Below are 17,989 nucleotides of genomic sequence, written 5' to 3'. Positions count from 1 at the left end.
AAATTATTCAAGCTTATTTTATAGCTAGTTGACTAGGAAAAAATATGATGAAAGTAGAAAATTTTAAGGAAAATGAATCAAGGTATTGTGTATAACTATCAGTATATAATGCTGGAAATTTTGTAGGGAAGCAATTAGTTAAGAGCATATTCTAGAAATAAACACATGGATTGATGAGAGATTAGAATTAGGAGGTAAAAGTGGGAACACAGAAGAAAGATTTAGTCTAGGAGATATTTCAATGAGTCTTATTGAAAAATTGTATGGATGCAAAAAAGAAGACTGGCAGAATGTGACTTTGAAGTCAGGAATGCCTGAACTCTGAAACTTTCTCTCTGGATCTTGAATATGTGCTTAACCTCCTTGAAACTTAGTTTCCTCACCTATAAAATAAGAGTCAGGATACCTACCATGTCAGTTGTTTGAAGGATGAAATTAAATACCATACAATGTGCCAATGCTATCCCTGAAATTCCTTAATTGCTAGCTATTAACATCATGCTGATGGCAGGTTTGGAATTTTCATCAAAGCATATTATTAACTGAGATACTAATGATACCACTTATTATGTATAGTATCAACAATAAACATTTACTGAACATTTCTTGTAAAATACAAAGAAGCGTGTGATGCTGACCCTTTATATTAATGTTTCACAATTTTCCAATAAAAATAAGAAAAGTACATAAAGAGAAAAAAAATCAAACCACCATATGATAATGCAATAAGAGTATTACAGAGTACAATGAGAATTGAGAAATGAAAGAGCTTATTTTTGGCTAAGGGATGAAGAGCATAAAACCATGTTCTAACTCTTAGAAAATGAGTAGAATTTCAACATACAGAGATGGGATCATACCAGGTTTTTGGACTAGAGTGAAAAAAGACACATTATTAGGAAAATGACAAGAATACTCTGGTTAAGGTGGCTAGTGTATATTGGGAGAATACTACAGGGAAAGTTATACATAGTTTGCAGATGGTTTTGAGTGATTGGCCAGCACTGAATTTTATCTTTCAAGAAGCAGGGAGGGAGGTGACATTTTTTAAAACAGAATGACACTATAAAATTGGTGATGTAAGAAGATTAACAGACTAAAAAAATTGAAATTGTGATACTGGGGCAAGGTAATATAATTGGTGAATTCAAGATAAAAAATATAACTATTTTTAGCCATATGCTTTAAAACAAGGATCCTTTATTTGAGGAAAAATTCACCTCTCGTAGTTGTGTTCCCTCTAAAGATTGATCTGTTGTCTCCTTTATAACCAATTGTTTCTAAGGGTAAACCCAGAGTCCCAGATATATAAATGATACCAAAATTCTAAGGAAGGGCTGAGAAGGGTACAAAGAAAACCAGGAGTCCAGTGAGATAGGTGCATATGAATTTGTGTGGATAGTATTTTGTTAAGTTGGGATTCTTCTTTTTTTTCTGGAGGCTCTTAGGCCAGGAATGTCCTCTATTGTTCTAAAATCATGTTATTCAGAGGAGAGCAGACAAAGAAGGAAAGTAGATGCATTATAGGATAGTTGTTCCTTCTCAGAAATCCTGGGTTCAAGTCCCAGCTTGCAGTAGTTCTGTAATAATGGACAAGCTGCATAATTTCTCTGTACTCCAATGTTATCACCTTTAAAATAGGGATAATAATACTTCATAGGGATATTGTTAAGTCTGAATGACAAAATTCATTGAATCAACTAGAAGGATATCTACCACATGGTGAATATGACATGATATTTAACTTCTGTTGTCTTTAGTGTCAATCCTTTTTAGGTAGAATCCATTGTAATAGTTCAAGGATATGTTAATTATAGTTCAGACCAAAATGTTTAGCAGTAGAACTGAAAAAGTTGAGAATAAAGAATATTTTGGTAACAAGGCAGTGGGGGATGGGGCTGGCAGTTAAGGTGATTTGGAATAAATAAAAAAGAATAGCCCTTGAACTCATAGAACTGGAAAAAAAAAACAAAAACAAAAAACTGTGGAGCCAGTCCTAAAAATCTACTAGTCCTAAAATCCGCTAAAATAAAAACTTGTGATTGGGGTTAGTGCTTCGAAACTGAGCCACAGGTAGGGAGTTACTGTGGAATGCAGCATAGTCAGTTTGCTGTGGAAAATGAAATAGAAATAATCTAGAGGATGGAAGAGTCTTGAATAACACCCAGATGTACAGAATGCATTAAGAAAAAAGAGAAAAGATGGGACCAGAGGATTTAAATGGAAATCAAAAATATGCTCTTTCAAAAGCCCAAATAAAAAAACTAAAATCTCATAAAATAAAATATGGTGATTTACATGGACTTAGTGTTCATTGCTTCAAGTTCAGGGAAATGGAGACTGAAGATAAAAAATAACTGGGGTTGGAAATTACCAGGCAAATGATATCCCTTAAACACACAATATTATTAGAGTCATGTGAAACAAAGTCAGATATGGAGGAATATGTGGCCAACAGATAATAGAAATAGAGGTCCAGTCATCTTTGCAAAAGTGAAGTAGGCAGAATCTGGATTTAATGGTAGCATTTAAAATTTTTTTGTGGAATATCCTGAAAAAAAAAAAGAAAAAAATAAACCCACTGGGCTAGAGCTTTTTTGATACTGGATACCATGAATTTGCAGTAGGCAAGATCCACATAATTTTCTGTTCTGCAGCCCTGGCCAATAAAGGAGAAAGTAGACCAGGGGGTAATCCAAGGTTCAGAATGGGTGCCCTCTGAGTTAAAAACCATGAGACAGTCTTAGGGAGTAGCAAATATGGCATGAAAATAGATGTTCACAGAAGCAAATTAGCACCCAAATAAACTCTAAAACTGGTCTTACTTCTTTTGAAATAGAACCAAGCAATATCCTGGCAGCATACATTATAGTGGTGGATGCCTGATGTTTTGTAAGCAACTTGATTGCTTCTTAAAGTTGGCTTTAAGCCTGAAAAGAATATGCATTTGGAGTCTAAGAGGGAACCAGTAGCAGAAGAACTATAGCAATTAAATTCATGTTTAGCCCTCTGCTAACCCTTTTAGCTGTCTCAGCCTGACAGTATGCATTTGGCAAGGGAGCTGCTCAGTCTGCTTTGCCCTCTTGGCAAGGCAGCCATCTGGCCAGTTGCACCTGTTTCCAACAGTCCTACTACTCCCATGAGCCCTATGTTGGTTTAAATGAAGTGAGAGCTAATGGGACTTGAATTACATGTGGAATGGGATGGAAATGTGTGAAAAGGAGGGCTAAGCAAAGCCAATTAGGTAACCTGGAATAGATAAACTAAACTGAGTAATTGGAAAGAATGGCAGAACAAGGTTAGACAAAACAGCAACCAGGATGATGAATGTTCTTTGAAAAAAGAAGCTGACAAGTTCGTGGTCTGGAGGGAAAAACAAAACTCCATCTGCCTATTCAAGTGGCTGCAGCTTCTCATTCATATTAAAGATAATTCTGAACTGTGCTCTAGCAGCATTGCTGAAAGAAATTGCTTCAGGGAACAGGCTTCCTCTCTCCTAACCTCTGCTTGATGACTTGAGGTACATAATGAGCGCGGTGGTGCTGTCAGAGGAGCAAAATCGGTACCTAGAAGAGATTAAATTGAATGTAGGGGAAGCCTCCAAAATAACATATCTTTCCTCCTTGCAGAAACAATGATGATATTTTAACGTAAAAATTGCTGAAATGGTCTAGATGTGAATTTTGCTTCATTTTATATATCATTTTAGACTTTTTCAATCTCTTCGCATTACTTACTGTTTTAGCCATACCTACTGCCCCACCCCCTGTTTGTACTAGTTCACCCCCTGTTTGTACTAGTTCACACTAGCAAAATATATGTCACAGGATTAGAATTCCTATTGTTTTCTATACTGGAATACTGAGGATTGTATTACATGGTTACGTACCATACATGATATATACACTACTATAATAGTTTGTGGAATTTCACAACTTTATGATAGCTCTGTCTATGAAATAATTAACCTTAGATGCCCAGAATATTAAGACAGAAACCTTTTGAAATTACTTGCCCCAGAAGTTAATCAGCAAAAAACATAGTATATTGAAATTCAATGCACGTGTGTACATGTATATATGTTCAACTATCTAACTCATTGCTAATTTTTCCTCAAAACTAACAAGTTACCAAAAAATATCTACATGTCTTAAATTTAGATTATTTTTGTTAATCGGCATGTCTCTGAGCTAAATATTTCAGGAAAAAAATGGAAAACTATTTTCTATGATTCCAAAGTTATATAATAAATCCACATGTGCCCCTACATTTACTGAGTTTTGCTTCTTCATGAATGGCCCGGGAAAGAGTGAAAAGCTCAGTTGTGGCAAAATATAGACATTTTTCCTATTTTCAAACATTTTCTGTTTACTCTATAACTCATATAAACATTTGGGCACTTATCAAAATTAATCATTTTGGTACAAGGGAAAAGTTTTAGAATTTGAAAAGGCCAACTTTCAGTGGATGTGTATGTGTGTGTATGTGCATGTGTTTAATGCCAGGTACTGCAGATAGTAGGGAATGAAGTTGGTGATTTTATGTCTATCTTCACATTCTATTTCTGTACTTCAAGTCTCCACCTCTAAAGATTTTCATGTGGGTATCATGGTAGCATATGATAAAACTCAGAGAGATTAACAAAAAGTCATACAGTGGTCTTCTTTGGGGTAGTTTGAGCTACACAGGTTTTGCTTTGTGTTTGTCCTTCATATGAACTCCTGAAATACATTTAATAAATAATGAAAAAGAGTACTATTAAAGTTTATAGAAACCACTATAATAAAGAAAAATTATTTTGACTTCAGGAATCTTCCACCCAGAGATTATCTTCTCTTTATCTTATCTGGCCCATCATTCATACACACACACACACACACACACACACACACACACAAAACTGCTAAATTGACATTGCTTTTAAATTGGCCTAATGTGTTTCTTTTATCAATGACATAAAAAGAAGGCTTTGGGCTTCCCTGGTGGCGCAGTGGTTGAGAGTCCGCCTGCCGATGCAGGGGACACGGGTTCGTGCCCCGGTCCGGGAAGATCCCACATGCCACGGAGCAGCTGGGCCCGTGAGCCATGGCCACTGAGCCTGAGCGTCCGGAGCCTGTGCTCCGCAACAGGAGAGGCCACGACAGTGAGAGGTCCGCGTACCGCAAAAAAAAAAAAAAGAAGAAGAAGAAGAAGAAAAGAAAAAAAGAAGGCTTTGATTTAGAAGTGATAGCAGCCACTTAAGAAAAATTTCATTTATTCACTGTAAAGATCTCAAAATAACCCTACTCTATCTGGGATACTCTGTAGAAGGAAATAAAATGAGATTAACTGGGCTAAATGCCAAGAGCAAGCAGTAATTAGACAAGCCCAGAAGAGGTGCCAAACCTTCTACACTACCATAAAAAAGTGAAGAGAGACACTGAAATGGCACTGTGAACACTGCATTTGAATTTCACATGTTTTTCAAGATTCAAAGATTTCATTAACGTTAGGGAGAATTTAGGATAAGCCATGTAATAAAATACTTGTTTAGAGGCTTAAATTCAGGTTTGAAAGAACTTAATGTAGATGTGTAGATTAATCAGGATACTTAAACTCAGAACTATATAAATTTTCTTTGTAAATTCTCGCTTATTTTCTGCAACTCACCTCTTCTCTGTATTTGTAGATTTGAAACTCTCTCCCTTTAGCTATTATAAGAGATGAATTCTGTGATGTTAATGAAAGAATCTGTAGAATTTGAACTTCACAAAAGCATATTATGATTACCATCATCTTCATATTTCAAAAACTTCTTCCAGACACAAATGGGACCTCAAAATAGAAGCAAAATGAGACAAAGGATTAGTTGACTTGCAAATGAATTGGGAATTGTTTTAGAGAGACAGCTGTATATCTATCAGTAGATCATGTTATTTCAAGCATGGGATTGGCTTGAAGACAGTATACAGAATTTAGAAATTAACTGCAGTAGTGCCAATCCTACTTTTGCCTGTGGGGAAGGAGGGCAAGATGGATATATTTAGTAGTGTTGCATAGAAAACTTCATTGCTTCCATGCCTCCTGGTAATTGTGCATCTCTTTCCTTCTCATTCTTCAAGAAAATGGAGACTTCACAAACATATCTTCCTCTATCGTTCCACCAAAATTAGTAGTAATAATAATGAAGGTGACGATGTTGATACCACAAAGAGAACAAAGCCACCACTAGACATGGATGGAGCACACAGGTTAATAGAGAGCTGCTACATCACAGACCCGGGGCCAACATTTTGCAAAGCATATGTGAGGGTACCAAAACCAATGACTTGAAAAACTACAGTCATACAAAAACCTTTATAACAAGGGCCTAGGAATATAAGAAGCTGACATCCCAACATAAATGATGTGGAACAAGGCAATGTTCTAATAAGAACTGCTTCATTAAGTGCAGTGGTTAAGGGTTGTTGTCAGTTGCTCAGAAGAGAGGAACTCAAGACTGAAATCCAAATCCGGTATACTAACTCTTTATCTTTACTTCATTCTGTGTGAGTATTTCATAATCTCCCTCAACAAAATGTTGTCATCTCCACAACCTCTTAATTTAAATACCTTTAATCTCCGTTACTAAACATATCTTATCTAGTAAAACCAATGCAACTATTATAGTTAAGTTTCTAGTTTCCAATGTAGGAAAAAACAAGGAGTACCCCTTTTCAAATGGTCTTTCAAAGCTTCTATTCATTAGATATGGGGCATAAAAAAAATCCAGCAGACTCTTCTAACCTGAAGATATAAAACATTATAGTCAAGATTGTGGTGATAGAGCATATTTTAGAAGCCAAAGCTATTCGATGGTATCGGTTCCCACCTTTGGCATATCTAGACATATTTGGGAGCCACAAAAATGTTAAGTCCAGAGGTACCATTTTTTCACTCCAATTTGCCATTAAGCAATTTCTTAGTCAGGCTCTCTAGCCAGAGATTTCTCTGATGTCACAGGATGAAAAGCAGAATTACCAATAAACCCATCATTGGTAATACCATCAACTCATATTGCTTCTAACCACTGAAGACAATTTCTTCATTAAATCCCAATCCTCTTTTTGAACTAGATCTTTTTCATAACCAATCAACTGATAAATGAAGCCTCACATTGTTTAGAAAGCTGTGCTTGTCATGGAGCCTACCTTTGTCAGACCATCCCCCCAGAGAGTTCCATTCATCAGGCCTTGTCAAGTTGCATTACTCAGCCTCATTAATGCCACCTCACAGGATGCAGCACTATATCCCTCCCGGAACTGCCTGATAGACTGCTCCTCCCTGCACAGACTTCTCGGGGCCCTTTGAGAAGTGCTTTATTGAGGGCTCTGGTGAAGGAAATAGCACCTTAATGAAAGACATGTACCAGGTCATAATTAACTCCTACTGCAGCCCATTGCTGTCATCATCAGTACTTTCATCGATTTATCACCTATGAGGATGACGACTAACTTTTCTTAACTGAAAGCACAGGTGATAAGAGAAACTAAGTAAAAGTAGAGGAGGAGTGATTTCAAAAGCTGTTTTTTTTTTTTTTTTTTTGCGGTACGCGGGCCTCTCACTGTTGTGGCCTCTCCCGTTGCGGAGCACAGGCTCAGCGGCCATGGCTCACGGGCCCAGCCGCTCCACGGCATGTGGGATCATCCCGGACTGGGGCACAAACCCGTGTCCCCTGCATCGGCAGGCGGACTCTCAACCACTGCGCCACCAGGGAAGCCCTCAAAAGCTGTTTTAATAGAAATGTTTTATATTCTGTTGGCTGAAAGAGGAACCAGTCCTTGATCTCTCAGTTGGTGTAGTTAGATTAAGGAAAACAGCCTCAGGAGAACAAAGTCAGAACGAAGCCCAGAGATTATCAAGAAAATCATTTAGCACAAGAGGTAAATGTTTATTTGAATTGTGACAAACACTGTTAGTAGTAGATCAAGATGTCATAGATTTAAGCTCTTTGTCATTGCAAATACTCTAAACTCAGATTTTGAATGGAGGATCACTTAAGACATGACAATGTATCCTGGAATTAAAGGTGACAGGAATGAAAAGCAGAGATTGATGACAACTGTTCTCCTTTACAAAGCTCTCTACTGTTCCTTTCTTATTTTCCTAGTGTCAGCTTCTTTGAAAGAATTAAAATAAATGAAAAGATTATTTATTTACACCTGCTTTAAAATGCTACACAGGCACATGCACACACAAACACACACACACACTCCCCATTCAGCATTGTTCCAAAATTATATGCAGCTTCCGCTCTTCTCTAATTGCCTTTGCAGAGCAACAAAAGTAAATGACTTTTTTTTTTTCTTACTAAGCTGTAAATCAGATTCCTCTCAGCCATGGTGGCATCTGTGGATGTAGGGCCCCTTTAGAATGACAGTGTCCAATTACGAACAAACATTGCTGTTATCCCCAAGGAAAACAGAATTCAGAGGACCTGTGAGATAGCACATGGCCGAAGAATCTGATGGTTTGGTTACTTTTTGACGGTACAATATCTATTTAGTATTAATAGTGGTAGGCTATATTTCTGTCCAGGTGGAATTCACAATTTAAAAGGGCAGGTTTAAAACGCCAAGTGCTAAGCCTGCGTAAAAGTAGTGTGTCTAGTCAAGGGGTCTCAAAAAACCTATAATTATCTGGAAAGCCCTGTTGTCGAGATTTTCTTTATTATTTATGGAAGAATATTATTTTTATCCCAATTTTTAGGATCCCTTTTTTCACTCCTAAAAACACTTTCCACTGAATATTTATACCCACACACAGTCCCTTATTAAAATTCCAAAATCTAAGAGCTCCCAAATCTTAGAATTTATTTTAATTTGTTTGGTGGTAAACTCTGCCCTAACATGAACCAAATAGCAGTGAAACTTCACGTGAACTTATATAAGTTCTTCATATTCTTTATTTTTCCACTTAGTGTGAATATTGATATACTGCATCCCAGTGTCTTTGATCACAGGACACTGACCCAGGCTTAGAAGGGATATTATGTAATATATAGTAAATGCCCTGCCTTCCCTTTGTCACATTGGAAAAGTGCTAAATTCTGAAATATTTGTCTCCAAGGAATCCGGTGATTGTAAAACTGTATTCTAGTCTCATTCTACCACCTGATCCTGGTTTTTCTCATAATTATAATTATATGTTTAGGTTGGAAGTTTTGAGAAAGAAACTTATCTTTTTTTTTTTTTCCTTTGGCTGTAAGAAAAACTACTTCTGTATTTTCGATTCTTTCTAGATCCATTCCTTATCTAAAGAAGCCTCAGACTAGCCCTTAAAAGTATTGTATGAAAGAGATTTTTAAAAGATTAATTGTAGAAATTCTGAAATAGGTAAGTGGACCTGGACCTGAGATCGTTCATAAAGCCAAGAGCTGCCTGCTTTATAAAAACAGAATTAGTCATGTTTCATCCACCACTGACTAAAGAAACTACAAGAAAGAATGCAGCCTACCAGAGGCTAAGGGTGCAAATAGTCACACACCAGAAATTTAAACTCAAGCCTGGTCATTCATAGTAGATGAAGTTCACATTACACTATCAATGGTATGGAATGCTAACCTAAGAAATCAATACAAATACTGGTCCAAAACACTACTATTGGTTTTTTATTGCTGTGTAACAAATTACCACCAACCTAGTGGCTTAAAACAATACCTGTTTATTAACTCACAGTGCTCTAGGCTAAAAGACCTGGCAGACCGATCTGGGTTCTCTGCTTACAGTCATATAAGGCCAGAATCAAGGTGTCAGCTGGGCTGAGCTCTTATCTGGACATCCTGAGGAAGAATCTGCTTTGAGGCTCATTCAGGTTGTTGGCAGAATTAAGTTCCTTGTACATGTAGAGTTGGGGTACTTGTTCCTTTTCTATCTTTAATTATATCTGAAAAAATTTTTTGCCAATATGTCAGTGTTCAACCAGAGAAACAGAAGAGATGTATATTAAGGGATTTATTGCTAGGAATTGGCATATGTGAGTGTGGGGATTGGCTAGGAAAGTCTGAAATCCACTGGACAGCTTGTCAGGAAGGGCAGGCTGGAACGGTTGTCCACAGGCAGAATTTCTTTCGAGAAGCCTCAGTTCTGCTCTTAAGGCCTTTAGCCTGATTAAATCACTCCCACCCAGACTAGCTAGGATAATCTTGCTAACTTAAAGTCAGCTAATTATGGACTTAATCACATCTACAAATACCTTCAGAGCAACTCCTAGATTACTCTTTCATTGAATAACTGGGGACTAAATCTTAGCAAAGTTGGCATATAAATTGACCATCACATGTAATATAACATAATCATAAGGTAACATCAGGAGTAAAAGGTCATGGGGGTCATGTAGAATTCTGGCTACTGCACCACGGAAACTCCTATAGCCACAAAGGAAATAAACCACTCTACATGTCAGAGCACTTCAGATTCCCCAGAGGCCAAAGAGTCTTACTGAAAATGAACTCACTTTCAAAAAAGTGCGTAACAGATGAGGAAACTATCACCTCAGGTGCATGTTGGTAGATGCAACAAAGAGAGGAACTAACACCAAGAAATGGAAACAATATTACAATCTAAAATGAAATACGGATACTCAAATGGTAAACGGTTAAGACAATTTAAAAACAAATAGAAATCACAATGAAAGTACTAAGCTGTGGGAAAGAAGAGCCAAGTTTAAGGTAGGAACAAATTCAACATTAAGAAATGAAATTTATAGCCCCTCAATTTAGAAGTAACAAAGAAAAAAAGTACATTTTAAAGACTGTTAGATGATATGTTCCACTGAAAAAATAAACCAAGAGAAGGTGGGCTTGAAAAAAAATCATAGAAAATATAACTCAAAGAGATAAAGTTATGGGTCATAATAAAAAGTAGTTTTGAATCATAGAGGATAGCTCTAGTATGTCCATCGTGTGTCTGATAAAATTCTGTAAGAGAAAACGTGAGAGGCAATATTGAAAACAAACAGGCCCAGATTTTCTTGAGTTTAAGAAATATAGAACATCAACAATATAGAAATCTTTTTTTAAAAAATTATTTATTTATTTATTTGGTTGTGCTGGGTCTTAGTTGCAGCAAGCAGGCTCCTTAGTTGCGGCATGTGGGCTCCTTAGCTGTGGCATGAGAACTCTTAGTTGCATCATGCGTGTGGGATCTAGTTCCCTGACCTAGGATTAAACCCTGGCCCGCTGCATTAGGAGTGTGGAGTCTTAACCACTGTGCCACCGGGGAAGTCCCAACAATATAGAAATATTAAAAATATCTCAGAAAAAAATCGTAAGATACATAAAAAAATAACAATTAGGGTAAAAGTAAAAATTTTCCCAGAGAACAATGAAATAATATCCTGTGCTGAGGTAAAATGATTGCTATAGACTCAGTTAAGAGAGAGGTAGAATAATACTTTCAGTCAAAGACTCTGACAGTTTATTACTTTCAAAATGTACCTTACTAACCAGGAAACTGACACCAAAACAAAGAGTGGTTTGTAGGAGAAATGTGCAAAAGAATTGATGAAGATGTTTGTAAATTTACATAATCATTGACCGGTACTACTACTGCTACTACTATTACTACTAATATTAATAGTAACCAACTGGGAAGAGGCAATGGTTAATAACAAACTGAAAATAAAATACTGAAAATAAATAATCAGGAAGATGGGAAAATGGAATAAATACTACACAGTATTTCAAATAAACCATATCAACAGAAATACATCTTACAGTGTTGAATGAAAAAAAGTTGAAGTAATGTAAAGTAACACTAAGTAAAGAAAGTAAGATGCAGAAGAATATGCATGGTGTTACACCATGTAGTTTTATTTTAAAAATACGCAGAACTATACAGAACATTGCTTTGGATGTGTACATACATGATACAATATTTTAAACCATTTTTAACTGAATATAGTTAATTTACAATGTTGTGTTAGCTTCAGGTGTACAGCAAAGTGATTCAGTTATACATACATGTATTCTTTTTCAGATTCTTTTCCATTATGAGTTATTATAGGACACTGAATATAGTTCCCTGTGCTATACAGTAGGTCTTTGTTGTTTATCTATTTTATATACAGTAGTGTGTATATATTAATCCCAAACTCCTAATTTATCTCTCCCCCCTCCCTCCCACTATCCCCTTTGGTAACCATAAGTTTGTTTTCCATGTCTGTGAATCTACTTCTGTTCTGTAAATAAGTTCATTTATATAATTTTTTTAGATTCCACAAATAAGTGATATCATATGGTATTTGTCTTTCTCTGTCTGACTTACTTCATTCACTAATAGGATAATCTCTATGTCCATCCATGTTGCTGCAAATGGCATTATTTCATTCTTTTTTATGCCTGAGTAATATCTTTTTAAAAAGTGGGTGGGAAGGAAGCACACCAACTTCAGGGTACTGTGTTTCTTTGGGAAGGATGGGGAGGAAATGAAAACAGAGAGGGGTAAAAAAAGAGTCTTTGGTCTATCAACAGCATTTTATTTCTTAAAAAATAAAAACTTCTGGGGCTTCCCTGGTGGCACAATGGTTAAGAATCCGCCTGCCAATGCAGGAGACATGGGTTTGAGCCCTGGTCCAGGAAGATCCCACATCCTGCAGAGCAACTCAGCCTGTGCATCACAACTACTGAGCCTGCACTCTAGAGCCCGTGAGCCACAACTACTGAGCCCATGTGCCACAGCTACTGAAGCCCGTGTACCTAGAGTCCATGCCCCACAACAAGAGGAGCCACCGCAATGAGAAGCCCGCGCACCACAACGAAGAGTAGCCTCCGCTCGCCACAGCTAGAGAAAGCCCATGCGCAGCAACGAAGACCCAATGCAGTCATAAATAAATAAATACATAAATACATAAATTTATTTATTTAAAAAAAACTGTTACAATTCTATTTCAGTAATCCATGCAAGAGATGACCTATGACAGTGGCTCAAAAAAAAAAGAAAAAAAAATTTAATGAGACCTTTCAAATGTAAAATCAGTATGACTTGATAATCAATTTTGTATGAGTGGCAAAGGAAAATGTTGAATCAAAAATGACTCTGAGTTTTTTGTCTTGAGAAATTAAATGAATGTTGATGCTTTCAATTTTCTAAAAGACAGAAAGTTGTAAGGTCTTGATAGAGTTGTCCAAAGGGTATCTCGAAATTCAATTTTCTAAAAGAAAGTTGTAAGGTCTTGATAGAGTTGTCCAAAGGGTATCTGGAAATATGAATCTGAAAATATGAATCTGGATTGTAGACAGAGTTTGGGGTCAAATGAATGGATAGATAAATGGTTGGATGAGTGGACGGATAGACAGATGAATAAAAACCTCTATATCAGTTTATCCATTCTTCCTTTAATCCTTCAAGCTATCTGTTTGTCTTTACTTTCTAATGATCCTAATGGCCCATACTATTGCATTCTAAGTTGTTTTCTTTTATATTAAATTATTTATTGGCATTTTATTTTTCTTTTGAATTTAGTTTTTGTACTTACAATCTGCTTGTATTTTCTTGAAGCTTTTAAAAGATAAGGAAGGAGCTATGAAAGGAGCTATAGATGATTATGAAGAGCATGAACATGGATTGTATAATATAAACATGGATTCATAAAAGAAACCTTATAACCACAAATAGCTGAATTTTCACAATTTGACTCAATTAGATATCCTTATAGTTAGAATTTCAACTTGAAGTTATTAATTTTCCCTTTCTACTGTCTTTAATTATAGAAAACTTCCACCAGCTTGTAGTTCAGAGAAATTTGCTCTAACAAGGAAAGTTTATTTACCATATGGGTATTCTCCAGATTATAGTTTGTATAGCTAGAAATTGATATACACGATTGGAGAATAGATTTCCTTGGAAAAAGTTAACATTGAAATTCATTACAAACCACGTTAAAATGCTCACATTCTCTAGAGTTGTAGGAATCCTTAAAAATCAAACTCTACTTTCCTCTGCATGAAATTTTATTAATTTTCCTCCTTCTCTTTAGAATATTTCCCACATTTTTGCCTATTTGACATCTTTAGATTCTCCAAGTCTTTGTGAGTACTTACATTGCTCTGTGATGCCTTTCCCAGCTTTCCAGGCAGAACTGGAAATTCTCCCACAATGCTGAATAGTAAATAGTAAATAACCACACACTTTTGGAAACTAACTTGATACTTGTCAGCACTGTTTCTGTTAGCTCTTTGGGTAGGAATTGGGGTAATGCAATTCCTCTATAGCAATGGTAAGATGCTTAAAAGATGCTAATGACCCAACAGTGAAACTTCCTAAATAACTAGAAACATAATTAAGATATTTATTTTATATTGATACAGTTTTTTCAGGTAAAGAATGAAGTCAGGAGAATCTAATTTTTTTTTTCTGATAGGGATTGATGAAAGGATAGTAAGAGAGAAATGACTGAAAAGGAAAAAGATATTTATTCTGCCTAGAAAGGTAGGCAAAGTTGCTAAATATAAGCATGGAATTTTTTCTCATTGTAATAATTGTTCATTCATTCAACACATTGATTGAGTACTTACTATAAGTTAGGCCCTATGTCAGGCCCAATAGTTTGATAGCAGAAAACTCAGACCAGCAATCTTGCCATACATAGTAGACTATGTTGAGTAAACTCATCTTCTCTGCTCCCTCAAAATATTCGTCCAGTGTCTCATAGGCTTATAATCGAGAAGTTTATACACTTCAAGAGGAAATGTAGTCCTCCCTGCTTCCCTTTGAGGTGGTACAAGCTTTATATGCTGATTGTGTTACTGACCCAGCAGAGTGGGAGCCACTCACAGCAATAGAACAAGACCAAGTTCAGTTCAGAAGCAAAGGAAAGTTTTATTCTTTTTTCAGAGAACGGAGAGGTGTGAGCGCCCACTCTAGAGCACACGCTCTCCCTAACAGGCTGCAGCTGTGGATGGGGCTGCTTTATGGGGACTTAGTGGGAGGGGGCGGAGTTCTCATGAGTCAGGCTCAGCTGTGCTGTTCTCACTCCAGATCGCAGTGCGGATGCAGCGTCTCTGCGCAGCGTGCCGCCGCCATTTTGAATCTGCACTCGGCCGTGGAGCTGAGGTGTCCGGAGCAGCTATTTCGCTGGAGGAACTCTGGTCTGAAGAAGGGCCAAGGTGCAAGGCCTCTGCATGCGGCATCCTGCCAGCAAGTGAAGCTAGAGGAAGCGCAAAGAAAAAGAGAGGAAAAAAAAAAAAAGGTTAGAGTTTATCTTATTACCAAGATTCTATTCTTATTTCCCGGGAATTGGTAATGGGCTTTGCTGGTGACAAATGTGTATAACAGCCACTCCAATTTTTAATAGCATTGGTGACAAGTAATCTCATTTTTCTCTATTGAACACTATGTTATTAGAAGTTCCTCACCATCAGTCGGCTTGAAGCAATTGCCCGGGGTATGACTCTCCTAACCATATCCCTCCTCCCTGGTCCCAGGGGTATGGAGACGTTGCTGTTTCAGGCCACATTCCCCTGACTTCCAGAGTGTGTCCCAGTAGCACCTCTGCCTCAACTTCCTTTGCTCCTTTTCTGTGGGCTCCCAGGGAGTGTTGGGGTGAAGGGTGGAGAAAGGATGGTAGTGGAGATCTTGAACATTTTAGTCAAAGGCAGGATACGTCTTCCAGTGCCATGATGTGTCTTTAGGGCTGAGCAGCAGCATTAAGGGTTTAGGCCTTGTCTACTTCCAGCTGTAGCCTTCAAGTCCACTAAATTACCATCATCACCACACCCCACCGCCAAATATTGAATAGATGCCTCTTTTACATAAATATTCAAATGTGCTGGATTTGCCTCAGAATGTTAATCACAGTTGAAAGATAAATATTTCTGTGGCTATCTGATTAATGCATTTTTTAAAATAACCTGTAAGCTCAATGAGTCCAGGAAGTGTATCTATTTGATCACCACTACATCAAACAGCTGGAAAAAATGTTCTCATTTAGGTTCTTTTGAATAAACTCTGATGATTAAAACATTACAGACTATTAACTAGACTGAAAATTTAACAGAGTTAATATCATACTTATTTTTCAGTCTCTTACTATCTCTAGTCTAGTATTTTATATAAAATAGGCCCTTAATATATTCAGAATTGAAACAAAGGGACCATGATTAAGTCTCCTGCTTGAGAATTTTTTCAGGGTCTTCTTTATATGACAGAATCATGGTCACCCGCAACTCTGGGATCACTTTTTTTTCAATAGGTCATGATTCAAAGGGAAAGATAAAGGTTTTCCTTTAGTATCTGTATAAAGTTCCTTATAAAGACTCTAATTTGCACAACTTGTGTCATATGATTTTCCCTGAGCCAATTTCTATGGTCAGAAGTGTGAGGTTTTGTGTGTGATAGTTAAATGTCCACCCAACAGACTGATGGCAGATGTGCTCTGATTGGGAGCCCAAAGAGAGTCATATGGAATGAGGAACAGGTAATTCCCAAGGATGCAGAGTTGCTGTTGTTTTAACAGAAAGGAAAAAAATGCAGAACTTCTACCACATACACCACCACCACTACCATCATCAACAACAACAACCAATATTTACTGCAGTGGGTATGGATATACAGTAAATGGGGAAGTTGAGAGTGTGGTATAGAGAGGTGGAATAGTTCATCAATGATTTATAATCAGATAGGCTCTACTTTATTAGTAAATGAATTAATGTTCTTAATTTACTAGGGAGAAATTCTTTAGGCAAAATTAGTTTCAGTCCAACTTTACAGTTAATGTTTAAAATAAAGACTGAAAAACTGTTGTCAGGGCCTGAAGTTGAGAGTTTTCCATTATGAGTGGGGATAAGAAGCTTATCTCTGCTTTGATTTCAAGAAGTCATTTCACTTTGGAGTCTCAAGAAATATTGAGCTTCCCTAAAAACATTCCCCTTAAGTGAAACTACTGTGGATTTTTTAAAGGCACTTAAATAAAAGTAGTGGGTTTTTTCCTTTGCTAAATGGAATCCTTACATTATGCATGATAGTGAATCTAGGTTTAAAGTGATTCTTTTTGGTAGGACTACCCAGGGAATCAGATAAATAAAAACTGAAAGGTTAGTGTTTTGCAGAAACTAAATGAAAGACCAAGCATCAAAGTTTGGAATTATGTTTGAAATGATTTCTGAATAGATTCAATATTTGCTTAATTGAGGTTCTCCCTCAGTGAACATGAGGCTCCTCATCTTTTCCCTATTTGCTTCACCTATGTTTTTAAACAAAATTTAGCTTTCTCTGATCCTCAAAAATCAAGATTTGCTAATCGTTCCAACTACCATTCCATTCCCCACTGCACATGAAAGCTTTTGCTGAAAAGGGAAGTACACTCTTGTCTCCATTTTAATTCATTCAACTCCCTTCTCAAAACTTTTTTTCTTTTTCTTTTTTTCCCATCTAATCTATCCATAGCCCCTTTGAATAGCTATGTTATGTCTTGGCACTTTTTCAATCATTCGTTTTAGAACTGCTATACTGTCTAATATTTATCACCAATTTACCCATAACTCTAGCCACTTTGGACATTCCGTTATGCTGTTATACCTCAGTTTCCAAAGAGATGTGTCCCCAGGTAGCCAGAGTTTATTCTTCATTTATGCTTATTATTGACAACCTCCTTCAGAGAAAATTCAGTGTCTCTCTGTTTCTCTCTACTTTCATTTCCTTTCAGATTCTACGTGGCATCATATTCACATCTAATTACCTCTAGCTCAGTGTTTGCATTTCGACACACTAATTAATTCTCTTCTTGCCCCAGAGTTAGCATTGTTCAAAGGATATCATCATGTGCTTGATTTATGGTGTCAAATTCTGAAATAAAAGGGAATGTATTTGTAGAATGTCTTTATTTTAAAAGTCTTTGCCATTTCTACTGGCTTTTTCAAGCAAAGAACTATAAAGTGAATTTTGGACTGTAGCCTCAGTTATGCTAACTGGCTGTGTGATTTGCAGCAAGTTCTCTCTCTCATCTCTGTCTCTGTCTCTCTTTCATTATGAAA

At 36.7% G+C, this 17,989-nt stretch overlaps 1 long non-coding RNA gene across 1 annotated transcript in view; it reads left to right on the top strand.

The window, feature by feature from the left end:
- LOC308618018 overlaps positions 1-15,213 on the top strand; it is a 96,754-nt gene extending 81,541 nt beyond the window's left edge. The window contains exon 5 of the long non-coding RNA XR_014015950.1: positions 14,997-15,213. This is a non-coding gene — a long non-coding RNA (uncharacterized lncRNA). The remainder of the gene's footprint in view (positions 1-14,996) is intronic.
- Positions 15,214-17,989: the final 2,776 nt, after the last annotated feature.

The sequence above is a fragment of the Mesoplodon bidens genome (genome assembly GCF_964165515.1).
Source record: "Mesoplodon bidens genome assembly, chromosome: 5".
NCBI classification, from domain to species: Eukaryota; Metazoa; Chordata; class Mammalia; order Artiodactyla; family Ziphiidae; genus Mesoplodon; species Mesoplodon bidens.
Note: the sequence above shows the minus strand (reverse complement) of the source record. Positions and strands in the feature narration are given on the sequence as shown.